The sequence below is a fragment of the Schistocerca serialis genome, chromosome 4 (assembly GCF_023864345.2).
Source record: "Schistocerca serialis cubense isolate TAMUIC-IGC-003099 chromosome 4, iqSchSeri2.2, whole genome shotgun sequence".
NCBI classification, from domain to species: Eukaryota; Metazoa; Arthropoda; class Insecta; order Orthoptera; family Acrididae; genus Schistocerca; species Schistocerca serialis.
The window spans coordinates 777,241,131-777,258,745 of record NC_064641.1 but is presented as its reverse complement, the minus strand read 5'-3'; the positions used below and the strand labels follow the sequence as shown (position 1 = coordinate 777,258,745).

Sequence of the window (17,615 nt, the reverse complement as noted above, 5' to 3'; positions counted from 1 at the left end):
TGTAGAAGTAACTTTGTGTGGGTGACAGGGAAGTGTGTTGGGACCCTTGCTGGTCATGTTGTATATGAATGATGCTGCGGCAAATATTGATAGTAACTTCAGACTTTTCACAGATGATGTAATTATCTATAATGCCGTACTGTCTGAAATAAGCTGCATAAATATTCAGTCAAATCTTGATACAGTTTCCAAATGGTACAAAAATTGGCAACTTTCTTTAAGTGTTCAGAAAGGTAAAACTGTGCACTTTTCTCTTATTATAATATCAGTGAGTCATAGTTAGAATCAACCTTTACAAAATAGGACTAACAAGGGATATTGAATGTGCATGGAGCAGGGCAGCATGAATGGTCACACGTTTGATTGACCCATGGGAGGGTGTAACCGAGATGCTGAAGAAATTGTAATGGTAGACCCTTGAAGGTAGATCGAATTTATCCTGAGAAAGCCTACTTACAAAGTTTCAAGAATGGGCTTTAGGCCTAAATGATGACTCTAGCAATGTGCAATAACACCCTAGGCATTGTTTCCATAGCAAATATGAGGACAATATTAGATTAATTATAGCAAACATGGAGGTATTTAAACAGTCATTCGTCCCACAATCTGTATTTGAATGGAACAAGAAAAAACCCTAATAACTCATATGATGGGTTGTATCCTGTATCATGCACTTCACCGTGGTCTGGAGAGTATAGATGTAGATGTAGTTGAACCTTGCTGATATACTTTGTAACTGTTTAACTATGTTCTGTATGGGACCAACTTTTATTGTTTTATCTGCTTTGGGAAAACTTAACTTTATAAGGATGAACTGCTGATATATTTTTATAATATACCCAAAGATATTAATAATACCAGTTGAAATCTACAGTCATCAGTGCGTAAATATTCAGGTAAAGCAATGCTAGCTGGAGACAACTTTAACATACTGAGTAAAGACTGTGAAGTCTATGGAAACAACTACAACCATCACACCCTAGAAAAAGATCTGGTCAAGAACCAGAGAGAATTCTGGTCCAGTGTAAAATTGCTAAGTGGGTCTAAGGCTCATTAATCAGTTGGTGGGACAGCTGAAGATAGCAAAATGAAAGACAAAATTTTAAATTCCACATTTAAGAAATAATTCACACAGGAGAATGTTACAAAAATACCAGTGTTTGACCATTGAACAGGCTCCTGTATGACCAACATAGTAGTAAGAATCCCTGGAGTAGAAAAACAACTGAAAGTGTTGAAAAAAATAATAAATAAATCACCAAGTATCAATGGAATCCCAATTTGGTTTTATAATGAGTGCTCTATGGCACTGACTCCTTACCTGGCTTGCATTTATCACAGATCTCTCATCTAGTGCAAAGTCTTGTATATAATAAAGGTAGAAGAGCGAATTCACTAAATTACACACAAATATTCTTAACATCTGTTTGCTGCAGAATTCTTGAACATATTCTGAGTTCAAATATAATAATTTCCTTGAGACTGAGAAGCTTATCTCCACAAATCAGCATGGTTTTAGAAATAATCAGCTGTGTGAAACTCTGCTTGCCCTTTCCTCACATGGTATACTGTGAACTATGGATGTAGGCAACATGCAGATTCAATATTTCCAGATTTCCAAAAATCATTTGGCACTGTGCTCCACTGCAGACTGTTAACAAAGATACGAACATATGGAATAGGTTCCCAGATTGTGAGTGGCTTGAAGATTTCTTAAGTAATAGAACCCAGCATGTTGTCCTCGATGATGAGTGTTCCTCAGAGACAAGGGTATCATCAGAAGTGCCCCAGGGAAGTGTGATAGGACTGATGTTGTGGCAGACAGGATGGGCAGCAATCTGCAGGTGTTTCTTGATGATGCTGTGGTGTACAGAAAAGTGTTGAAACTGAGTGACTGTTGGAGGATACAAGATGCTTTAGACAAAAGTTCTAGCTGGTCTGGGCATAACATTGGAAAGCTATACAAAATAAAATGAGCATACAAGGGTTGTGGTAGGGAAGGCAAATGGTCAGCTTCAGCTTAACAGCAGTATTTTGGGAATGTGTAGTTCATATGTAAAGGAGACTACATAGGATGCTGGTGTGACCTATTCTTGAGTACTGCTTGATTGTTTGTGGGTTCTGCACCAGGTCAGATTAAACAAAGACATCGAAGTTGTTCAGAGATGAGCTGCTATATTTGTCACTGGTGGGCTCAAACAATGTGCAAATATTGCAAAGAAACTTTGGAAACTCAAATGGGGATCCTTGGAGCGAAGGCGATATCATTTTTGAGGAACACTATTGAAAAAATTTAGAGAACCAAATTTTGTAGCTGACTGCAGAATAATTCTACTGCCCCCAACATACATTTTGTATAGGGACTATAAAGAGAAGATATGAGAAATTAAGACTCACACGGAGACATTAGTTTTTTGGTCACTGTATTTGTGAATGGAACAGGAAAGGAAATGACTAGCAGTGGTACAGGGTACCCTCTGCCATGCACCATACAGTGGCTTCCAGAATATGTATGTAGATGTACATGTAGAATATTCACTCATTGGGGAACTAATTGTATTTGCATATTCATCTGAGCCTTGTGGACTGAAAAACAGAGACTGCTTATTTAAATGGATGAAAGTTCTTTGAATATTGAATTGGTGGGATTTTCTATTTTTCCTTCACTAATTTCTCTGCAGTAGTTGTATAATAAGAACTGAAATTGTTTGCAACTGCCCATAATCAGTGACCTTTTTTCATCGTGTGATATATAATATTCTTGTGAGTTGTCTTCTTCCACATAAGATACTGGACAGCTTTACACATGGAGTTAATTTTATTTGTCATTTTCCTTAATTTTTACCACTTTTATTATACATCTCAATCTAAGTTGATTTTTTAAAAAAAATAAGTAATAATTTCATGGCTGCTGTTAGTTTTTGAGAGCAAAAAATCTTTAATTTCCTGCTTCCTAAATATTTACTGCTAATATGTTTATCGTCTGGAGAACTTGGGAAATCATTTGCATAATGTATGGACAAGAATGGAACTAAAATGGAATCCTTAAGGACATCAACATGTACATTTCTTATTCTCCTTTTCAGTACTTTTTCTTCATCATACGTATTTTCTGTACATTGTTGTTTGCTTTTCAAAGATGTTTGTAGTAATTGTAGTAATTGCTTCATGATTTTCTCTGTCAAATCTTTGGAGATGTCCAAGAATACCTCTGCTGCTAGGGACTTTCCACTTATTTTTTCAAGTATATAATTGTACTGCTGCTAACATGGCACTACAAACTCAACAGATACCATGCTGAAAGACACCTAACATTTCAGCATTCAAGATGATTTTTTAATATTATTTTTTCAATCACTTTACTGACTACTGAATTAGAGCAGTTGATATGTAGTTCTGAAAATGCTTTACTTCCCCCTTTTTGGTTAAGAGTTTGACTACATCCTTTTCAACTCATCAGGAAATACATCATCTTCAAGAATGTGATTTATTGGACAAGCAAATGGTTTCAGTAGCTCATGTTTGGATTTCTTCAATAAAGCTATAGGAATTTAATCTAATCCTGTTGATTTTTTTCTAATGCTATCAAGCAGCTACAGAGTGTTATAAGTGCTGGCAGTTATAATGCTCCTACTCACAATATTGCCATAAACTGATACAAAAAATATAGTTCTATTTTTCTATTGGCAGGTTCTTTTTCCCCTTAAAGTGGGGGTGGGGTGGGGGATGGGTAGGATGAGATGGGGGAGGGGAGTGCAGTGCTTTGCATTATATTAAAAATTCAGGAGCAACAAAGATAATGCGTTTGATACTTCTTGAAGAACTGATGTTCTCAGCAATTGTTGATCATAATTATATCTTATTTTTGCATGGCAAGTCCTGGATTTTAATTACTCGCAACCAGTTGTTTGAAACAAGTTGTTCTTGTTTAAATAAAGTTTCAGAGCCAAAGTTCTCTATTTATTCATAAGCTTTAACTCTTTCAAATAAACTAACATCACTAAGAACAATCAACTAACTCCTTCTGATACTGACGTAATGGCTCCCTACAACTGACACTTTGACCTTGCAGCAGCTTACTGCAAAGAAATATTACAATTGGCAATCACTTTTACATTGTTGTAACTTTAATTTATCATGATTTACAATGAAATATGTTTTGTCTAAACAGTTTTAAATATGACAACATATTCTGCAAAATGCATAACAGATCTGAAACACAGTATTTTGTTAAATAAAAAGCATACCTGTACCAAATTTTGCAAAAATGTTTAGTTTTAACCATTAAGGTTAAGATATATAAATTTTAGTGAAATAATTCAAATATTTTAGTCCACTTCAAATGTAGCAACACCAATGTTAAAATTTTATTATTTTGTACTTTTATTGTACTAAACTTGTCCAGTAAGTTGATAACATACTAAACGTTTCTATATTGAAAATCTTGTAAATTCCATTAAAAGGTTCTATGTAATTTGTACAAAACTTTCATTTCATGAATAAATATTTACCTTCCTCGGTCTTTAAACTGTTTTCTTGACTGAATGTGAACATGTGTGCATTGCATCGTTAGCTGAACAGCAAGGAGAGTGCTTTGTTGGTGCTTTCCACTTTTGCAATTTTAACTGAGACAAGTCCACACTGCAGTGTTCATTTTCAGCATGCCAATGTAGAAGTTGTCACAGAAGTAGCTAAGCAATAAATGTTTGCAATTTGTGCAATTATTTATATGTAAAAGCTGTTTGTCTGAGACAGCATGAAAAAATTCATGTGTCAATTTAAAATTTTACATTCACACATTTTGGAGTTTGTGTAATTTCCGCATAATCTTTCATTGATTATATCAATACCTGTTTGTATTGTGACAGGACCTGTATTGTGAAATTTGGAACATTTGTAAGTGCCATGATAAACTCATATTGGGACTGTTATCATCAATTGTAGACTTAAGTTTCTTTGTGGTCTTTGAAAATTTTTGAGTACATTGGACCTATCCTTGTTCAATACAATTTTTCTATTATTTCATTGTGGAATCACATGAGAAATAGGTTATTTCTGAGAATTTTTGGGTGCTTACAAAACTATATTTTCATAAGTTGCCAGTACTAGTGTTTTGGATAGGTTATTTCAAAGGAAATCAGTACTTGAGGGTTTCTCCCAAAGAACAGATCACCCTCAATTTCATTCTATATCCATGCAAATAAATATACATTTCTGAGAATTTTCAGATGTTATAATTGACTACTGCATAAAATGCTTTGTAGTAAATAAGCATTTGTGATTTAGTTACAGTTGCAGATGTTGTACCTAACATGTTGCTGGTTACACACAGATTTCCATTAAAGAGGCGTATACATTATCTACATTTATCACAAATTAGGTATTTTTATGTTTGCTAACAAACATAATTAAGCTTAAAATGTTTTAGAAAACTAATAATTTTTACCACAGGTTTTTCTGTTGCTGCACTAGAAATTTCATTTTTTGTATATGCTTCAGTTATTCTAGGGGGTTAGTAACTTTTTAGATCAACAGATTCAAAGTTAATCAACAGGCTTAGCTTAAATTTGTTTGTTCACTGTCTTGAATACACTGCATCAGCCAAAATCCAGCCCTCCTGTGAATGCTTTTTTCAGTGTATTGGAAGAGCTTCCAACATGCATGTGCCTGCAGCACTAGTACCAGAGGTAACCCATGTACTTGTCTCTCCTGTGGATCCTGTCTGGTCTGCAGGAAGAACAGGATCTGTCAATACACATCCACTTGATTGAAAGTGGCATTTCAGTGGTAGATTTAGCCATCCTGTACAGGGTGGATGGGGACCAGGGAGCGCTCGGAGTGTTTTACTGATCCCCCTGACCAACAATTTTAAGGTGCTGTTTTTCACCAAAACTGAAACAGGGCTAGTGGGACTCACTTCACCTGTTTTGGAGAACTCTGTTTGTCTGGTGTCAAGAGGAGGCAGATGCAAAAGGGTAGGAGTCTATTAATCATTGGCAATTCAAATTCCCATCAAATGATGGTATTCCTTAGGGAAATGGCTGCAAGGGACAGGAAAGGACACCAGGTGCACTCAGTTTGTATGTCTGGGGGCCTCATTCAACATGTTGAAGATTCTATATGGCAGCCATTGAGGGAACAGGATGCAACAATTGCAGTTTATGGTGCATGTTGGAACAAATGATGGCTGTCACTTGGTCTCTGAGTTCATTCCAGTGACAGGCAGAGAAAGTTGAGAAGACCAGCCTTGCATACAGAGTTTCAGTGAATCTGCTCACAGTTTGCAGCATTGCCCCTGGAACTGATTGGTGCCCCTTGGTTCTGAGTTGATTGAAAAGCTCAACCAGAGACTTTGTGGGGTTCTGTGATAAGCTAGGCTGTGACTTTGTGTATTTGTGCCATAGGGCTGAGAACTGTAGGGTCCCCCTAATGGGTCAGTGACTGCTACCCAGGTAGCTGACTGTATGTGGGGTGCACACAAGGTTTTTATGATTAGGCAACTCTCCATCTAATCCAGATAATGACAACTCTGGGAAACCTGGAAGTATCAGTATAAGATCAAAAGAAATGCCTCCGACAGGTGAGAGTATCAAAATTATAGTGATTAACTGCTGAAGCATTTGCAATGAAGTGCTCCTGAAAAGCAGCGAAGCTCACATAATACCAGGCAGAGAAAGCTGGTTGAAACCTGAAGTGGATAGCAATGAGATTTTTGGGGAAAATGTAAGGACATGTGGAATGTATAGGCTACTGATATGCCAACCAGCTTGGATTTGGAAAACATCACTTATGTCAAATCCAACTCGCACTTTTCTCACATGAAATACTGAAAGCTTTGGATCAAGGCAGCCAGGTAGATACAGTGGTTTTTGATTTCCAAAAAGCATTTGACTCGTTACCACACCCACACTTATTGTCAAAATTATGATAATATGGGGTAAGTGAAATTTGTGACTGGACTGAGGACTTTTTGATTGGGAGGACACAGCATGCTACCTTGGACAGCGAGCCATTGACAGATGTAGAAATAGCTTTGCTTGTGCCCCAAGGAAGTGTGTTAGGACTCTTGCTGTTGAAGTTGTATATTAATGATTTTTCAGACAATATTAATAGAAACCTCAGATTTCTTCTGGGTGATACAATTACCTATGATAAAGTATTGTGTGAAGGAAACTGGATAAATATTCATTCAAATCTTGGTGAGATTTCAAAGTGGTGGAAAGGTTGGCAACTTGCTTTAAATGTTCAGAAATATTGTGCACTTCACAAAATGAAAAAAGAAAATGTAGCATCCTATGACTATTACATCAATGATCACAATCAGAATTGGCCAACTCATACAAATACCTGGATGTAAAATTTTGTAGGGATATGAAATGGAATATTCACATATGCTCATTTGTGGGGGAGCAGGTGGTAGACTTCAATGTACTGGTAGAATGCTGGGGAATTGCAATAAGTATACAAGAGAGACTGCTGACACATCACCTGTGTGACCCATTCTGGAATATTGCTCAAGTGCGTGGAACCCATACCAAATAGGACTAACAGGGATATTGAATGTACACAGAGTAAGGCAGCGTGAATGGTCATAGGTTTGTTTGACCCATGGGAAAGTGTCAGGGAGATGCTGAAGAATTTGAAATGGCAGGTTCTTGAAGATATAGACACAAACTATTGCAAAAGTGTACTAACAAAGTTCCAAAAATTGGCATTTAATTATGACTCTGGGAATATACTGCAACCCCTATGTATCATTCACATAAGAATCATGAGGACAAGTTTAGAATAATTGCACATGCACAGAGGCATCCAGACAATCAATCTTTCAATGCTCCATATGTGAATGGAACAGGAAGAAACCCCGATACCTACTAAAATAGGATGAACTCTCTTCAATGCACATCATAGTGATTGGCAGAGTATAGATATAGAGGTAGATGTTGATATGGGGATGTAAATGTATGCACTAAGTTGTCACTTGACTGAACTCTTGCTCTTTCATAAGAAATAAAATGGTGATCTTTCACATTGTAAGTGTTAAATCACTTTAATTGGTGTTGTACAATGATTAATATGTGTAATAGATATCTGCATAATCATAAACTACACAGCAAAAATTTTGATGCATCGTATTCTTCAGTTAAAACATGTATGACTTACTCTGGTATAAAAATCTTGGCCTGTTACATAACATAGTGTTCTGCACTTCTGTTTGTCAGAGGTTTCATATGTATTTATTTATTTATGTATTTTTTATTTATTTATTTCTTATTCCATTGATCTCAAAATCATGAGCACATCACATGAGATGTGAAACAATGAAATGAGTACCCTTAGCTGCATACAGGTATTGATATAAGTCAATGGGGACAGTTGAAAATGTGTGCCCCAATTGGGACTGTAACCCAGGATCTCCTTCTTACATGACAGATGCTCTATGCATCTGTGCCACCAAAGACACAAAGGATAGTGCGACTGCAGGGACTTATCTCTGGCATGCCTCCCGTGAGACCCACATTCACAACTTATTGTCCCACACTATATTCATAGTGCCCCTGCCCATCGTACTCATTACTCATGGCTTTACTGCCGATTCCCATAAGAGTTCAGGCACTGTTTGTGCATCTGCACAGAACAATATGGTCAAATGGACAGTGATCCTTAACTATATATATATAGGAAGATGGTATCTGTTCTTTCGGACATGACCAAAAGAACAGATACCATTTCATCCGTATATATGTGAAACAAATCAGCCAGAAAGATGTTTATAAAACAGTCCTATTTTACATCACTGATCTCTTTTTCTTTTTTAATAAAAAAATCCTGGATAATGTGCATACACCTTAAGCCTTCTTTAAACATTTACAAAAAATATATATCAATTTTGTACATTTGAAGCTTTCTCAAAAAGTTGTGGCATAAGCTACGAGAGACTACTTTACAAATCATTCTGATAGCCTTTTATTGGACCACAAAAATTTTCTTTGCCATAGCTGAATTCCCCCAGGAGATAATCCCATAGCAAATAATGGAGTGAAAATACAGTTCCCATAGTATGCAGACTTCATGGTGGTTAAGTCTCCACTGTAAGATGTCATTCTGATTGCATTTGTAGCTCAGCTCACTCTTGTAAGTTCTGTTGGATATGAGAGGATCAGTTCATTTTACTTTCAATGTGTGCTCCAAGGAATTTACGTGTGTCATTCTTTCTGTCTCTTGATTTCCACATGTAACATTTATTCCTTCTCATTTATTGTTTTGTTGCAGAACTGAATAAAATTGGTATTATGTGGATTTCTTGAAAGACAGTTCTCACAGAATGATTAACCATTTCAGAGCATGTGTTGTTTATGGACTCCTCAACACTGCCATCTGGTCATCTACTCATGAAAATTGTGCTATCATCAACAAAGTAAATTTACAGGGCCAGCTTGCATGCAATTGTAGATCTTTTATAAAGATCAAAAACAACAATAGACCCAAAACTGAGCTTTGAGACACAATACAACCAATAGGACTCCATTCAGGTTGCCCAGAAGTATCTCACACCCCACTTGACTTGTTTAAAACTATGTTTTTTGTGTCTAGAGATATGATTGCAGCCTTATTCAAACTAATTTGGCTTTCCCCATGAGAATATGGTGACTGACACAACCAAAACCTTGGATAAGTCACAGAAGACTCCTGTTGCTATCATGTTTTATTTAGTGATTCAACAACTTAACATGATCTGTTCAACAGCCCTTTAGAAGGTCAAAGTGGCTTTAGTTGATAATTCTGTTCTTTGTGAGGTATTTAGTAACTTTGTATTCATTAATTTTCTGGAATTTTAGGGAAAACTATTAATTATGAATCAGGGCAGTAGTTAGTGAGCCGAGTTTTGTCACCCTTATTGTATAGGGGATCAACAATGTCATATTTGAGTCTTTCAGGAACAATGCCTTATTAAATTGAAACATTAAAAATATGATACAGAATATTACTTATCCATAGATATGAATATTTCAATAAATTATTATGTAAAATAAGGGAAAGGCAACCAGTTACCTGTAGAAGATTGATGCATGGTGTGCAGAGACATGCAATAAAAGGCAGTTAACATTAGCTTTTGAGTTCATAGTCTTTCTCTGGTAACAGTGCACACATTTACATGCACAGCCACACAGACATAAAGCTCACAGTAGCAGTGACACTGATTAATGAATATGAATTATCGAAAGCAGTTGTCTGGATAGATGGAGGTGATGAGGTGTAGGGAAGAAGGGGATAGCAGGATAGTATGAGGCAAGTGTTTCACCACATGGCTCAGCATCTGAACAACAAGATGAAAGGAATTCAGAGGGTAGAGCATATAAGGGATATAGGGAGGGAGAAGGGGACAGGGAAGGGCCAAAAGCAGAGGAAGGTGCTGTTGAAGAAGAAGACAGGGAGCAACATGTTGCCACAATATTGCCTATCGCCAGGTATGCACACTGATGGATATTTGATGCAGCTAACTAGGGCTGACCATGAGTGGCTCTAGTCCATTCACGCATTTTTGTAGCATGGGTGTCAAATAAATTTCCTCTTGCAGAGTGGAGTTCAGAAAATGTGAGAAAGTGCAGGTATCCTGCTTGTGTGACGGATATTTGGGTTTCACATGCTTTGTTGTGACATCAGCACAACTGTGATGGAGGCAACCAGTCTGTGGTGATTGCGTGGTGGTGCATGATGTCAGCACACAAATGCACAGTGGGTGTAACCTAGCATGGCTGGCTAGTGACAGTAGTGGCAGGCAGCATTGGTTGTGTGTTACATGAAAAGTTGTCATCTTGACAAACACACTGATACTAAAGTAACGAGTTGGTTAATGTGGGTGGTACAGATTGAAGCAGGATGTGTGGGTATCACCACTAAGTCAGTTGTGCAGTAGGCCAACTTTACTGTTGCACTCATGCACTTTCACTAGTTCATAGGCAAAGTAATGGTGCTAAACTGTTCACTTTGACCCTGTGCCCATAGTCATGTTGTACAAATGGAGAAGATGTCTTAATTATTGACGACGCCTTTGGCACAATTGTTTTATTTATCTCCAGTGCAGTATGTAATTTTAGATGTTTTACTTCTGATGAAGGTATATTTATATGTACTGAAACCTTGGTCAAGAATTTTAATAAAATTTTTATCCTGCAACTGTTTTTGGCTGTCATCCTTTATCGTGAATAAAGTAACGAAATAAATTGTTTACTACTTTCACTGTTCACAAACTCATTTTTCGTACATGTATACATAAGTGTTAGATCACTTTCAGTTTCATGTGACTCACACTGATGAAAGTTTATCACCACTTATCTACCCTAATGATCACATTGGAATCACCAGTGAAGTGGAAATGTGTAGGTATGTCAGTCTTGCAGTAGGTCGATTTTAATGTTGCACTGATGCACTTTGTTCAGGATGTAGGTTATGGTGACAATGTGATAATGGGAACTGATAAGTACACTTGTCGAAAATCTGTTTATGCTGCCAAATGATTAAATAAACAAGTGACAAAACCGAAGACCCCTCACATGTCTAATAACCAGCAATTGTGATAACTCTGCACAACAGTTCCACCTGAACACCAATCCTGGAGTTGTACACACCTCTGTGATGACTGTGTCAGTCATGTGAGTGCAGAAGAATAGTGACCAGGCATCCAGAACAAAACAAATCTTTTGACTGTGATTTTAGGGTATGATGTATTTCACAGACATGATGGAGCAAAGGTGGAAATAAACAAATAGAGCCAAATACACTTCTGCACATATCTATCAGGAGCTCACATTAAGCTCAACCAACAAGGTCTGCAGACTGAAGTTGTAGATTATTAAAAAATGTGTCAGCTCAGTTCACACTGCCGTTGTTTTTCCTCCTGACCTGTGCCCATGTGCACCCCACATTGCCACAGTTTTGCCTATCAGAAGGAATGCACACCAATAGACAGCTAAAGCAGCTAACGTGGGCTGGCTATAAGCTGCTGTGCTCCATTCACAAATTTATGCGGTGGGGCTGCCACAAGATAAATAAATGAGTGGACTAGCACATAAGGTGGAAACAGAAGACAGTTTGAACAAGATAGATGACAACAAAGACTCACAAGAGCTTTACATAAGAAGGAATGATTGTTACATGTTCCAATATATAAAAATACATATAAATATCCAAAAAATATTTTGAAAACATAATGTGACTGCATAGATAAAAAATCAATGTCCCAAGCAGCAGCAGGAATACACACATGAAAAGTATTATGTGTACAAGCTTTTGGAGCCAGTGGCTATTTCACTTGTTTACTTATGTTAACAATGAAGATTAAAAGAGAGTTTCCCCGTATATCTTTTCTGGTATTGATTTCCCTGTATGTATATGGGTCCATTGTTACTGATGATTTTGGATATAACAACTTCATTGATTTACAAATTAGTCTATAATAATTTGTTTGCAGTTCTTTAGACTGCAGGGACTTCTCCCGATTGTCTTTTGCCAATGTATTTGCAGATTTGGCAGCTATTTTCTTTTCCAGCCTCCACCTACCTTATTTATATCTACTTATTTCTCATTTTTGTGCTTTTCTTTTCTTTGAGTCGCTCTGATTGGCTTTTGCTGCTGTCTCCTACATTAATTTATTTGCCAAACACATTTAGACTATGTATTCAACTATGACCTATTTCTGTTAGCCAAGTTTTTAAAATTTTGTTTCTTTTCACAACTTTCGCTATCAATTTTTTTCTTCACCAATAATTTTTTTGTGTCATACAGTCATTTTTCTTGTAAGAAATTCTCTCCCACTCAGTAACCTCCTCTTCGCCCTTGTCTGTTATGGTTTTTGTATGAAGTTTTCTGATTTTCTGATGTTTTTTCTGTATTTTCTTGCTTTTCTTCTGTTTTTCCATCTTTCTCCACCTTCTGCTTCCATTTTTGGCACTCTCACCATATCTAACACTCCAAACCCCCTACTCTTGCCGTGATGAATCTCATCACATAACACATCTTTGTTTCAAAAACATGCTTTTGCACACTCAAAGCAAAGGGCCCACATTCTGTTTCTTGAAACCTACTTTTCCCCTCATATTACTCTTGTAGGTCTAACACTGAATGTCCCTGTTTCTGGATTTAATCCCATTCTTCACCAGCCTCTTTTACAGTTTCAAATACAGCAATCTCTTTCTCTTATCCAGCTAATCTGTGACCTAAATGCCGCATATGCCAATTCCCACTTCACCATACTTCTCTCCTTCTACAAAATCCTGCAGTTATCGACCCCTCACCTTTCCTTGGATGACATTATCCACCAAGCCAACTTTAACCTGCAATAACACCTCTAAAAGCTATCTCACCTTCTCCCTGACTATCTCAGCAGTGTTGTTTCCCTTCCTGTCCCTCTACAGCTCTGTAACATGCTACATCAACCACCACTCCTCTCCTACAAACCGAGCTTGGCCAACCTCCACAACATCTCCCAACCTTCACCACTGCCTTCCACACCAGTAATAACTTATAATTACAAGAACTAGTCACAAGAGTATAGTGTTCTCAACCTTTTGTCTATAGCGCTCTCTCCTCCTAAATTATTTGTGTTATCCAAGGGTCTTAATTTCAGCCCTAAACCTGTACTTAATCATGATGTTTTAGTGAAAGTCCTACTTTCCTTCACATATAATCAACTGGAAATATCATTTCCTACTCAGCACCCATCTGATTCCAAAACTGTGTTGTCCTACATACCTTAATCAACTTTATACAGGGTGGCGCAGGGGAACGGGAAATTTTGAATGTTACAGTTGGCAGCACTGTGGCTCTGGCAGATGTTCGAAACTTTGCACAATTGATGTGAACGCATTGCCATTTAGTAATCATGGAGAATTTGACTGGTGTGGAACGTGCAGTAGCTGTGAGAGCGTTTTACAAAAATGGTGATAGTGTGACTGCTGTGCAGAGAACATTTCGACAGCATTACCAGCTTGGACGTCATGGACGTGTCCCATCTGCGCATGCGATTACAACATGGGTGCGTAATTTTGAAGAAACAGGATTTGCCTTGAAAAAGAACCCTCTAGGTGGCATTCCAACGGTATGTACCCCAGAGAACATTGCAGCTGCTAGAGCTGCAATCGAGAGAAGTCCTCGCCACTCCGTTCGACAGCATGCATCTTCGCTAGGGATTAAGCGACGAAGCTTACAAAGAATACTCCATGAATTAGACTTCCATCCCTATAAGTTGCAGATTGTGCAACACTTACATGAACGAGACCCAGCGTCACGTATGGAGTTTAGTAGCCAGATATTGGCTAAAATCAATGAGGACGCAAATTTCCTTGGTAACTTATGGATATCAGACGAAGCCCATTTCCACCTGAACGGATTCGTGAACAAACAGAATTTTCGTTATTGGGCACAGGACAATCCTTGTGAGTTTCACCAGCGACCACTACATAGCGCCAAGGTCACAATATAGTGGGCTGTATCATGTCATGGTGTTATTGGCCCTTATTTTTTTTAATGTGAGGATGGTAGTGCAGTGATAGTAACATCCACTCGATGTGTTAAAATGCTTCAAACATTCTTTACACTGAGTCTGTACGAGCTTAATCTTAACGTCAAAAACATGTGGTTTCAGCAGGACGGAGCCACGTCACACACTGCTCAACAATCGATGGCAGCAGTTCATCAATTGTTTGGAAGATGCATTATTTCATGTAATGGTGGCCTGCGAGATCCCCTGATCTTAGTGTGTGCGACTTCTCCCTGTGGGGATATCTTAAAGGCAAGGTGTACCGTACATGTCCTGCAACAATCCATGAACTGTAGGAGAACATTGAAAACAAAATCACTGCCATTCCCCAAGATTTGCTACACCGCGCATTCCAGAGTTTTCATAACAGGCTGTTAGAGTGTGAATGCCGAATGGGAGCACATCTTTCTGATGTCATCTTTAAAAAGTAAAGAGACACTTTTGGACATTTTGATTGTAAAGACATACTGAATAATGGCATACTGAATACATTCACTTTTGTTAATAAATTACTAGTTTTATGAATTTATTCATGGAAATGACGTTATTTCAAAATTTCCCATTTCCCTGCGCCACCCTGTACTTACCAACAACTGTTTCACCGCTGAGTGGTAGACATACAAACAGATCAAGGGTACAGCCATGGAAACCCTTTTCATTGGTTACTTGAAAGGGGCTTTCTTTGGATCTGTAAGCATTCAGCCCTACTTTGGTTTAGACGCATTGATGATGTCTTTTCCATATGGACTCATGGTGAGGCAGACCTGTTAAAATTCCTGGAATCCTCAAATGGATTCTCCCAACTAAATTTCACATGGCCCTATTCTGAATCTCATGCTACTTTCCTTAATATTGATCTCACCCACACTGAAGGTGAGCCACAAATTTCCACCCATATTAAAACTGTTAACAAAGGACAGTACTTACATTTTGACAGTTATAATTTTTTCTGTGTCAAATATTCTCTACCATACAGCCTTGGTATTCAATGGAAAGTTATGTGTTCAGATGCAGACTCTATACAGCAGTACACCTTCATTCTCACCTCAGGCTTCACAGGATGTAATTACTGCACTAGCCTACTTAAAAAGCAGATTTACTGGGCCATAACATCCAGTCCTGGTACTGCTGATCCCTTGAAAAATCAACTTCAGAGTGCACCACTTGTCACCCAGTATTATCCTGGTCTTGAATGTATTAATCAGATATTTTATAAGGTGATGACCTCCTAAAATCATACCCTGAAATGAGGTCCATTCTGTCTGAGATTCTGCCCACCACACACAACATAGATTATTGTCACCCTCCAAATTTCCACAATGTCCTTGTCAGACTCTATGCCCTTTCTGTAGCCATCGTCCTACACTATGGCTCCTACATCTGTGACCATTCCCGCTGCAAGACTTGCCCTATGCTCTCTCCTGCCACCACCTATGTCAGCCCTGTAACTGGCAAAACATATAATATCAAAGGTAGAGCCACCTGTGAAATGACACATGTCATATACCAGCAGTTATGTAAACGCTGTTTAGTGTTTTACATCAGTTAACTACCACAACATTATCAGTTAGGATGAATGCACATAGCAGAGGGTCTCTATTGGCAACACACAATACCCTGTTGCAGAGCATGTACTACAACATGACAGTTGTGACCTTGGTGTCTGTTTCACCACATGTGTTATCTGGATTCTTCATCCAGACATCAGTCTCTCAGAACTCTACAGGTGGGAACTGGCACTACACCATGCCTTGGTTCTCACCACCAGGCTTTTATTTACAGCAATTTGTTTGGTCTCAGCATTTCTTCACATTAACTATTCCTTACTTCACTTTGTTTTAATTTTCTGCATCTTTCATTTTCTCACCTGTCTATATGTTACCACACCCCTTCCACATCTATCACATAAGATGCACTTAGCTTTTCACTGTTATTAACTCATACACGATGTTTTAGCAGTAATCTCTCTCTTGCATATTATTCTATCTTCCGCTTTCAAGATTTCAAATCTCATCTGGTGCAGTCCCCCAACACTCAATCTGTCCTTCGCATCCCATCTGGCATGTCTGCCATGATGCAGGTAATTTTTCCAAACTTTACTGCTTTTCCTAAACCTCACCAGTCCTTTTCCTTTGCCCCTCTTCCTCCCCTTCAGCCCTGCTGCCAGAAGAAGGAGCCACTAGATCCAAAACCTTGCACACGTAATACCTTCTATATATGTGGCCTCCTGATGCCACTTGGTGAGCAAATTTTTTTATCTATCCTGTTGCACATATTTTGTATATCTTTATTTGCACTTGCCACTTCTTTAATTAGACATGGCCAATAACAGTAAGTCATGTCATTGTAGAACAGGGAAGACAGTTACATTGGTGCTTCTCAGCTTGTGCGTTCTTCTCTTGAGCATTATTGCTATGTGAGGTATGCATTTTGTGTGATACTAGAGAAGACAGTAAAGTAAAGAAGTAAATCAGGGGGACTCAACTAGGAAATTTGTTTAAGAATATGATAGAAATGAATGGAGGTGAAAGCGATATGTATTCAGTGCAATCAGTGGTAGAAAGAATTTTTCTAGATTCCAAGAAAAAAGGAAAGAGCAAGATTGTCCATTCAGATAGCTGTGTGCATTAACCCCCACTTATAGGATTTAGCTGAATGTAGTTTTTAGGTCACTTTCCACATCCAGCTAGGTGAATACTGTGTTGATACACCGTGCCTCAGTTAGATGATTAACAAATATTTTAGAAATGTTCTCACTCTTTCAAATGGGAAACACTGAAGTGGACAGATGGAGTACACAAATTCTGTCCTGTGTAAGGGGAGTTGGTATATGTCAACAGGAAGAGCATCCATCCAACCTCTACCACTAGCATAGTGAAATGCAGATTAACATGCCAACCCCATAAGACACATGAAAGACTAGAAGAAGAAGAAGAAGAAGAAGAAGAAGAAGAAGGAAAAAAAGAAAGAAACAAGCAAGATGGTACAGTAATCCAGGATGGGTAGATGACAAAAAATTGGTAATATATCATAGAAGCAAATCACTAAATAATGCAAGGAATAAGCTACAAGGGGT

General features: G+C 38.0%; 1 protein-coding gene across 1 annotated transcript in view; it reads right to left on the bottom strand.

Annotated features, from left to right (window-relative positions):
* The window catches only part of LOC126474942 (uncharacterized), a 147,876-nt gene that overhangs the window by 111,426 nt on the left and 18,835 nt on the right, over positions 1-17,615 (bottom strand). The gene's annotated exons all lie outside the window — the stretch shown is intronic.